Below are 11116 nucleotides of genomic sequence, written 5' to 3' on the forward strand. Positions count from 1 at the left end.
CATATCCAACAGAAATATTACCATGGGAAGGAATTTTCGAAATTAAAATCACAGGAGTTAATAGAAACGAAAAGTGAACTGTTACCCCTTGACCCCTTTCTGGATAAGGATGATCTCATAAGAGTAGGCGGTCGTCTTGGCGCTTCGCAAGATATACCATTCAAAGAACGTCACCCTATAGTGCTGCCCTATGGCAGCCAGTTCTCCCGCCTTCTCGTCAAGTTCATTCATCAGGTGGCACTCCATGGGGAAAACCAGTTAATGCTGCGTCTCATTCGCACACAATACTGGATCATCAAAGCCAAGAACCTGATCAGAACCGTCATACATAACTGCAAAACTTGCACCATCTATAAAAAACGGGTTCAAACACAACTTATGGGAATATTACCAAAGGAACGCACCACCTTCTCTCGTGCCTTCACGAATACAGGTGTCGATTTTACAGGTCCCTTTGAAGTCAAAAGTTATTGCGGCCGAGGATGCCGGATCTCAAAAGGTTACGTCTGCCTTTTCATCTGTTTTGCGACCAAAGCGATTCACTTGGAAGCTACCACAGATCTTAGTACCCCTACGTTTTTAGCTGCCCTTGACAGATTTATCGGCAGGCGAGGGTGTCCGAAAAATATTTACTCCGACAATGGCACTAACTTTGTCGGAGCTGCTCGGTTGTTGCGATCCGAATTTAAGGCGCTTATCACAGAAACGAGGGATAGAACTATAACTAGGTATAGCCATCAAACGCTTTCGTGGCACTTCATTCCTCCTGCCTCACCACACATGGGAGGATTGTGGGAGGCAGGAGTAAAAAGTTTTAAAACCCATTTTAAGAAAATGGCAACGGGGCACAAGTTCACCTACGAAGAGCTTACTACCCTACTGTGCCGAATTGAGGCATGCCTCAACTCCCGCCCAATTAGCCCATCCTCAAACGAACCCACTGACCTAGAGCCTCTAACCCCAGGCCACTTCCTAGTAGGGGGCCATCTGTTAGCTCCGCCGGAACTTGATTCCAACGAGAATCCTGCCTCCGTAGTAAACCGGTGGCAGAAACTTAAAGTTTTACACCAACACTTCTACAAGCGTTGGAAAAACGAATATCTTTTTGAGCTACAGAAGCGCAATAAATGGAAATATCCCAAGACAAATATAAAAACTGGGGATCTTGTAGTAATAAAAGAGGACAATCTACCTCCTAACGAATGGCGATTGGGCCGAATAGCCAACCTCCACCCTGGTCCCGATGGCCGGGTCAGAGTTGTCGACATCACAACTGAAAGGGGCGAAGTGACGAGGCCACTGACCAAGTTGGTTTTACTTCCACCGGATAACGCGGAGAAGCCAGGAGAAACCGCGCCACCGCTCTCGTTCCCACCTAACGAGGGCCTTTAGGAATCCAACGAAGAAAGAAAAACCAATCTGCACTGCAAATACTCGTTAATATATCCTTTTAGTTTTTGTTTGCCCGACATAGATGAGCAGAACTGCGTTTTAGTCACTATGAACCAATATTTTATTTGACGTTTTCAGCGTGGAAAGTTTCTTTTGAATGGAAAATTTGTTGAAATTTTCTAAGAAATATGCGAAAAATAAGTCATTAAAAGCATAACTTAAATTTTTAAATCAACGAATATTTTTCTTAAAATATCACACCCAAAACTAAATTAATGTCTTCGTGACAACAAACACGAAACCATAATAGGCCTAATGTAGGTACCTAATATGTATTAATGTTTTGAAATAACAAACCGATGATAGTACTTGGTTTGTTTTCTTTTTTTAGTATAATTATACTTCTTATTTTCTTTTATTTTCATTATCCATAACTTAGAAGCGCGTATTTTCTATAGAAAAATGAAAATTAAATAATATACATTTGGAATTAAACATTTTAATACCATCAGCTATTGTGGCATATGTATAGTGCACTCATATGTAAGTATTTGCCATGCCAATTATGAGAAATAAAGATAATTTAGAATTGCGCAGAGCAGGTGTAAGTACGATAATTAAGACAGAGCCAGAGAGTAGAGCCGCGGTAATAACAAGTAGCCATTGTAGTAAGCCTATCTGTATGACCCAAAGCATGGATACGGGTACATATATATATATATATTGAGTGAATAACCATAGAAGCACATTAGGGACAATAGAGAGAGGGAGTAGTCGGCACTTTCAGTTTCCACATCATCAGTAATTGGTTTCAAGCTATACTTGAGTACAGCCCATAACGCCATTGGAAAAAGATTGGCATAGTTGGAAATACCAGTAGCAGCATAAGATACCAAATGAAAATTATAACGCCAATGGGAGTTATCCTTGGCGTGGTGCAAATAGGGGCCATACAAATCGGGATTGTGCCCAATACGCAAACGCAAATAATTTGCACCAGCACGTTTCTGTATCATTGAATTCGCAATACGTTGCAATACAACAAAAGCGTCTACATTAAGGAATTGCTGGTAATATTCCATCGTAAGGATACCTTGTTGCACCAGCAACAGCCTGCATATCTACCCAAACCAAAATCACCCAATATACCAGCAGAGTTGGACATATCATACCTTTAATCATTGACGCATTATTACCAAAGCCTCCACCACTTGCAGCGCCAGACGAATGGATTGGAGAATTTACTTTATTTGTGCTGGTGGACTGCTTACACTATTGGCACTGTTGTAATCGGGAAATTGGCGTAACTCATTGGAGCCACTTGACTGCATATTTTATATTTAAAGAACTATAGACAACTTACGAATATGCGTAAAAACTTTACTTTTTCATGCACAGCACTTTTCATCGTTATGAACTTTAATGCTTTCCTTTTTCAAATTTCATGCACATTTTTTTTTTTTTTTTGCAAATATAAAATGCATTTATTAATTTAATATGTACTTTTAATAAACTCCTAACCACGGACGCTTAGCTTAACTGCATTGATACATGCCAAAAATTGTTCTGTTCAATCATCGCTGGATTCAACATTTTCTGTTTGTTGGGTGACTCTTCATCGTCGTTTCTCCTGCGCGCCAGACGTACACGCACGCGAACTGGAGTGGAGCGAATACCCTTTGACCAGATGTGCTTATTCCGGCGTGTGTCTATTCTCCCATCATTGGTACCCATTTCTTTCTCTGGAAACTTGCGTATTTCGGGTGACTGCGTTTGTTGGGTGACTCTTCATCGTCGTTTCTCCTGCGCGCCAGACGTACACGCACGCGAACTGGAGTGGAGCGAATACCCTTTGACCAGATGCGCTTATTCCGGCGTGTGTCTATTCTCCCATCATTGGTACCCATTTCTTTCTCTGGAAACTTGCGTATTTCTTTGATAGCGCGTGGTGCGCACTTCTTGAAGCCAATATTATGCACGCGTTTGGACAAATGTATTGTACGTTCACGTTTAACTACCTCATTGATGGCAGATTTATTATGGTTTTCTACTTTTTTTGTTTTCGCCATATTTTTGACTGAATGTTGCCTGCTAACAAAATCCTATAGGAAATGAGAGCCTGACGTATAGATATCTTAGTAATATGCGTAAATACTTTATTTTTTCACGTCACGTAAATTTCAAACAGCAGTTTTTGTGGGTTTGGATTTTTTGTGATCAGCAATCACGTTTTAGAATATGTCGATCTGTCAGCTGCTCTAGGATGTTGCCTAGGATGTTGCAAGCGCGCCGTCTATTGGCACTTTAAGACAATCACATATCCGTCATTTTAATACACGGGCACTCAAACTGCTCAATTTAATTTAGGCCATAGTCACATTTGCTATCGCATGATGTATTATCTATAACAAAGTTAACGAGCGAAAATTTTCGACGCCCGAGACAAATCGTCAAATCTCTCGTCACCCGACCTCAGTAAAAAAAAACCGACTCAAATCATTTTGTTTTTTAAGAGTTATAACCAAAACCTTTTCAGGAGAAATGGGTCGGTTCCGCGCATTAAAACAGCATGCTGAGGGTTCATCAAGCCTGAACAAAAAGTGCCATCTCTGTGAAAAAAAAACCCCCTATACGTCTGTGCCCCATATACCGCGCCAAGACATCAGAGGAACGACTCCGCGAAGCCCTAAAAGGGTCATTCTGTGGAAACTGCCTGGCCATGGACCATTTCACTAGGGAATGCACAAGTCAAGGGAGATGCCGTCAATGCGGCAAGAAGCACCACTCAACTCTCCACCTAGAGGACGACAACGAAGAATTAAGCCTTCTTTGGGGAGCACGTAGCAAACCTTGGAGCACGCAAGTAGCTGAAGAAGAAGACGACGACGTTATCTCTTTATACGCCTCGGAGATTGGAACGGAGACCAGGCCTCTTCGTCCTGAATCCCAAACAAATTACGACGTATTTCGGTCTGGAGCGGAGACACAGCCTCTTCGCCCGGCCCTTACCAGGGGATTGGAGACTCGGTCTCTCCGACCCCGCTTACAACACGAACGCCAACATCCTACCGGACAAAATAAAGTCACCAAGCGCGGAGTGGAGTCAAGGCCTCTCCACCTGCATCGACAGCGACATGGGAAGGATATAAGTAATTCACGCCAGCTTCATAAGCCGACAACCTTTCGCAATGGTCTAATAGGACAACACGCAGCTAGTCAACCAACATTGCGGCTAACTCTCGCGATTGCACCCACCGCAGTGGTAAGAGTAGAAGCCATGGGGCGTCTCCACCCTGTCAGAGCCCTGTTGTTGTTGTTGTAGCAATGCTCGCCCCACCTAATAGCCGCGACCGATCACAAATTGTCATCAATATCCTCTAACGGGAGTCCAAGGAAACTTGCCGTTTCAGCAGGGGTGGACCATAAGGAAAGGCGTGTTAGAGGCGTTGGTTCCACATTACAATTAAAGAGATGGTTGGTGTCATGTGGGGACACATTGCAAGCGGGGCATACATTTTGTATGTCGGGGTTGATTCTGGATAGGTAAGAGTTTAACCTGTTACAGTATCCAGAACGAAGTTGAGCAAGAGTGACACGCGTTTCCCTGGGGAGTATGCGTTCCTCTTCCGCGAGTTCTGGATATTTTTCTTCAAGTACTGAATTCACCGGACAATTCCCGACATAAAGGTCCGACGCCTGTCTATGGAGTTCACCAAGGACTTGCTTGTGTTTTTTCGCTTCATACGGCTGGGTTCTCAGGTGCCGTATTTCCTCAAAATGCTTACGGAGATGACTCCTTAGGCCCCTAGGCGGTGCTGGTTCGTCAATCAGATGTCTGTTGGGATGCCCAGGTTTCTGGGTATTCAACAGAAACTGTTTGGTCAGCATCTCATTTCTCTCCCTGATGGGGAGTATTCTCGCCTCATTATGCAGATGGTGTTCTGGGGACATAAGAAGACAGCCCGTGGCGATTCTGAGAGCAGTATTTTGGCAGGCCTGTAGTTTCTTCCAGTGGGTAGTTTTTAGGCTTGGCGACCATATGGGTGACGCGTAGCACGTAATCGGCTGGCTAATTGCTTTGTATGTGGTCATGAGCGTTTCTTTATCTTTTCCCCAGGTACTGCCAGCAAGGGATTTGAGGATTTTATTACGGCTCTGAATTATCGGAACAATTGCCGTTGCGTGCGCACCAAAATGTAGATCCTGATCAAACGTCACACCCAAGATTTTGGGGTGTAGGATAGTCGGTAGCGTAGTGCCATCGACGTGGATGTTCAATATGGTCGACATTTGGGGCGTCCATGTTGTAAATAAGGTCGCGGAAGATTTAGTCGGTGACAATGCCAGGTTTCGCGAGGCGAAAAAAACTGGAGAGATCAGGGAGATAGCCGTTTATTTTATTGCATAGCTCATCGATCTCTGGGCCTGGACCTGTGGCCATTATTGTGCAGTCATCGGCGTAGGAAACGATTGTGACTCCTTCCGGTGGTGAAGGTAGCTTAGATATGTAGAAATTAAACAAAAGTGGGGATAGGACACCACCCTGTGGCACCCCTTGTTTAATTATCCTTGGTTTTGATGTTTCGTTTCTGAATTGCACCGATGCCTGCCGACCACCCAGATAATTTGCGGTCCACATTTTAAGACATGGGGGAAGGGTTGACCCTTCCAGGTCTTGCAGTAATGAGCCATGGTTGACCGTATCAAAGGCTTTTGATAGGTCTAGCGCTACGAGTACTGTTCTATGGTGGGGGTATTGTTTCAAACCGCAATTTATCTGCTATGGAATTTTCTGAAGCCATGCTGATGAGGGGCTAGCTGCAAATGTGCTTGGAAATAAGGGAGCAAAATGGCTTCAAGCGTCTTTGCCACTGGCGACAGGAGAGATATCGGACGATATGACTCACCTACGTTAGCTGGTTTCCCAGGCTTTAGTAGCGGGACCACCTTGGCCATTTTCCATTTCTCAGGTATGGCAAAGGTGGAGAGAGAGAGGTTGAAGACATGCGCTAAATATTTGAAACCCTCTTTCCCTAGGTTTTTAAGCATCGGCATGGCTATGCCGTCTGGGCCCACTGCTTTGGATGGTTTAGCGCAACCAATGGCGTCCTCAACCTGTCTAGCGGTGATGGTGATTGGTGACGCGCTGAATTTGTATTTATGTGCGTGTCTATTGGCTCTCCGTCTATCTTTGTCGACCGTAGGATGCATTATATATTGTCGGCAGAAAGCGCTCGCGCATTTTTTCGCATCCGACAGCACCTTATCGCCAAAGGCGATGGAAACTTTGTCTTTGTGCTTAGTCGGATTCGATAGGGACTTTACGGTGGACCAAAGTTTACCTACACCGGTAGAGAGGTTACAACCTCTTAGGTGCTCTTCCCATTTCGCCCGCTTGTGTTCGTCCACAAGCAATCTGATGCGTTGGTTTATATCCCTTATTTGGGGGTCGCCTGGATCAAGCTGTCTTATAAGGTCGCGTTCCCTCGCTAAGCTCGCGGCCTCCGCCGGGAAGTGGGGCCGGATTTCGGGAATTCTCCCGGCGGGAATGAAATGTGCCGAGGCGGATTCATTGACCTTACGGAAGGCACGCTCCCCTTGGCGGGCATCAGTCGGGATAGGGAGGGCAGCAAAGCTGCTGTCTGTTGCAGATTTATATTCTTCCCACTTTCCTTTTTTGAAGTTTATGAAAGTGCGTTTTTCGGTGACGATGAAGTCGGCGGTACGCTCGAACGAAATAAGTATGGGCAGGTGGTCGGATGCCAATGTTACCATCGGCTGCCAGTTAACGCAGTTTACGAGTTCTGCGCTCACGATTGAGATATCTGGCGAGCTATGAGAGCTTCCTACCATACGTGTGGGGGCGTCTTCGTTTATTGTGCAGAACGTCGTTTCTTCTATTTGATCCGCCAACATCTCACCCCTACTGTCCGCCCGCAAGTTTGAATGCCATAGGTCGTGATGGGCATTGAAATCGCCTAAGATAATGCGATTGTTGCCAGTGAGTAAGGCCTCAATTTTAGGGCGGTATCCACTGGGGCAACAGGTGACAGGAGGGATGTAGATGTTGATGATTTCTAGATTTGCATCGCCTGACCGGACAGATAGGCCTTGACGTTCTAAGACATTGTCCCTGCGGTCGATGCCAGGATCAAATATATGATATTGCACAGAGTGGTGTTAATAAACGCGAGGCCGCCTCCATTTCCGCTCTCGCGGTCCTTCCTGTGGACATTATACCCAAAGCAGGTCTGCAATGCAGATCTTGCTGTGAGTTTAGTCTCTTGAATCGCAGCAATGCGGATGTTGTGCCGCTTCATGAAATCGACTATCTCCGTAATCTTCCCAGTTAGTCCATTACAATTTAACTGCAGAATTCTGAAGTGCATGAGGGGTGACGCCGCCACTCTAGGGGTAAGTGACGGGTGACTACGCCTAGGTTGTGGAAGGCCAGGACGCAATTGCTGTTGTGGCCTTGGGACTGGGCGCCCTTGGGCAGGCATTGGGGTACCCGGATGATTTGGGTTTGCGACCTGGTAACATGGCGCGATGAAACCCGTCGAGGGGTTGCCGTCGCGGAGACCAGAACATCTAGGAAAGTGGCACCACCCAAGGCAGGAGCTGCATTGAGCGGATGTCGCAAACCTATATATTCTGTGCTGGCAGACGGTGCAAACGGAGGTAGGGACTAAGAGTCTGTTTTCCTGACCTGCACGATTGCTGCCAAAAAAGAGGGGGGGGGGGGGGGGGGGGAGAAGAAGACGGGGGCAGGGGCTGATGCTCAGCATTGCTACCAGCTCTACTACGGAGGTAGTAGTTATGAGTGGTATCAGCTGTTTGAGTTGTTGGCGCCGTGGGGCGCGAGCAGCAGCGGGTACTTGTTGTGGCTTGCTGAGCAGCGAGGCTGCTGGAACGTAGTGGGGGGGGGGGCGCTTAGGCGTAGACTACGGGACGCCCTTGGGCGTGAGCAGCAAGGAGCCACAAAAGATTTATAAAAGTTACGTGGACGTCGGGTTTTGGGATCAAGCCCAGAACAACCTGTCCGATGCAACCATCCCTTGTACGAGACACACTGAACAGAGTATGACCGTCCTAAAAAGATTCTTTTCTGGCAAATGCAGCAAAACCATTTCTCAGGACCGGGGTAAGGAGACGGACCCGGATTGGGTTCGATACCTTCCCGGAGTAAGAGAATATGTAGCAGTCCTGCTGCAAGGAGCTGCTGGGAGGATGACAATTTGTGGGAGGGACGAAACAAATTAAATGGGGTCACACTGAAATGATAGTCCTTGGTCGGGAAAAATCCCGAGTCGCTCCGGTACATAGAACCGGCTGCCTTGGGAAGCGCTGTCAGAGCCCTCATTGACGCCTGCTCACCACATACAATCATGTCATCCGATTTGGCATATGAATTAGGATTAACCCCGTCCAGGATCAGTGAGCAAGATAGCTGTACTCTGCGTCTAAGAGGGAAGCATGGCGAAAATAAACTTATATCCACATACGCTACCCTAATCCCATATTATCAGAGGGTGTCGCCAGGGGGCAATCTGGACTCGTCGATAGCCAGCAGCTACCCCCACATTCGGCTGGCAGACCCTCAATTTTATAGGCCCATCCGTTAAGTTCTTGGAGCGGACATCTACGGAGAAATCTTGTTACCTGGCCTCCTACCGAACACATTCGGACCTCTTCTAGCTCAAAGCACGATATTTGGGTGGGTACTCTCCGGAGTCACCAATGTCTAAACTTTTTAACACTAAACTTAAGGTTTTACAAATCATTTCTTTTCTTTCAAATAATGAATATTATATGAGGCGCCTAAATGCAAAACCTCCTATTTTGAATTTTTGAATTAATACTTAAATTGTGACAATATTGCATCGTATCTACCACATTCTTTTTTTTCGATAGATATATTGGACAGTGCAATTGAATTTAATCCACGTATGTTTTCTTATATTCTAGTTTACAACATTTACAGCTTTCGAAACGGTAGTTTCTGCGGCTGCCCTAGACAAATATGCTTTCTTACCGCAAGGGGACGGGATGTTTAGGCCGATAAGCTAAATATCTCGTGCCACCCTAATGTGCACCTTTTTATTGTCTAACTGTTGCACACAAATGCATGTTAGAGTCCGAATTAAGGGCAAACTGAACGAAGGGGCCTATGATCGGCCGGTCCGATATAAATCCTAGTTACTTTTCGTTTTTCTTTCCTTTTTGACTTTCAACAACTGCAGTCAGGAGCATCGGAGCAGCTACCACATCGAAGGTAATTTAGAGTTAAATACATACCTTTGTATTTTCATCCTTTTTTATATTTTATTATATAAATATAATAAAACCATTGTACCGAATTCAAACTAATTCATTTTCATTTTGGTGTACTTTATCTCTCCCGTCTCATTCCCATAATTTGAGTCATTCCGGAGCATAAACCCATAGAGAGTGCCCCGGCTTGACCCTTTTAAATATTATGAGATCTTATTTAACTTGAATCTATCAATTCACATATTTTATGAAATAATTGTCAAATACTTAAAAATGCATCCCTACTTGACATGACAACGAAGAGCGACTCGAAGCGAAAGGGCAGTTAGTTGAGAAGAGTTGACGAAGAACATGAAAACGAATTGGTATCGCGCGGCAGTAATGAATTAATTGAAATTTAAAATATCATAAACTTTGTATTTCATAAACTTTGTAATTTCCATTCTTTTGAATTATTAAATACTTTTTATATTCTATATAAAAATTCCTGACAAACATTGAAAGAGTAAATGACCACTCGGTAAGTTTCTGGCAGTTCAGAAGTGAGACGTGATCTATGCCTGACAGTGAAACGTGAATATTCGTGCGCGAAATTCGAAGCGTTTATAAGGAAAAAACTGTTGCACGTTCATAAGTGAGACACGTAATTTACACCTAAAGAATAAATAAATAAGAATGGAAAAGTTTAGTGAAATGACAGTGGTAGATTTGCGCCAGCGTTTGCGTGAACTTGGATTATCCACCGCCGGTAACAAAGCGAAGCTGGTTGAAAAGCTCTGCGAGCACCAGTTTAATGAACAATTCGAAAGCGCGTTAAATGAAAGTATTGAACGCCGGTTACGGGTAATAGAAACATCCATAGATAATTCGCTTCGCAAAAGTGTTAATAAAACACCGCCGCTAAGTGCATCGTCACCCTCGCGAAATAATGAAAATCGTAACGAAATTGCATCAGCATCTTCAGAAGATATTGTGGAACGCCACATGCAAGGCTCAGCTTCCAGAACATTCGATGACATATATACAAACTCGCATACAGATGAATTGATTCCCACGAATCAACGGATTATTTCAAATTTTTCAGTGGCGCCGACGATGAGAGCAGGAGATGATTTGACGACGCTATGTCAATCTTCTCACTCTATCGCACCACTGACGTTACCAAATGGTAGAGATATACGAACGGTAGGAACAGAGAGAACAACAGTTGGTTTGTCTCCGCATTCCTTTGCAGCTGTGCAGCAGCCGATATGCTACAGTGGAGAGAATACCGCTGGAGTAAAGTTTAATGCGACAAATTTGTATACAATAAATCGTGACGTAGGAGAGCCGACGAGAGCAAGCATTTACAATGCTGCTACAGAAATGCAATTTCAATACGATCGAACAGCAAGAATATGTATGCCAAGTCATACCGCAGATTTTAATGTACAACACATCCCAAATACGA

At 44.7% G+C, this 11116-nt stretch overlaps 1 pseudogene; it reads right to left on the reverse strand.

The window, feature by feature from the left end:
* Positions 1 to 1929: 1929 nt before the first annotated feature.
* Positions 1930 to 2723, reverse strand: LOC137248535 (protein YIPF1-like; annotated as a pseudogene).
* Positions 2724 to 11116: the final 8393 nt, after the last annotated feature.

This window comes from Eurosta solidaginis, chromosome 4, assembly GCF_040869045.1.
Source record: "Eurosta solidaginis isolate ZX-2024a chromosome 4, ASM4086904v1, whole genome shotgun sequence".
NCBI lineage: Eukaryota > Metazoa > Arthropoda > Insecta > Diptera > Tephritidae > Eurosta > Eurosta solidaginis.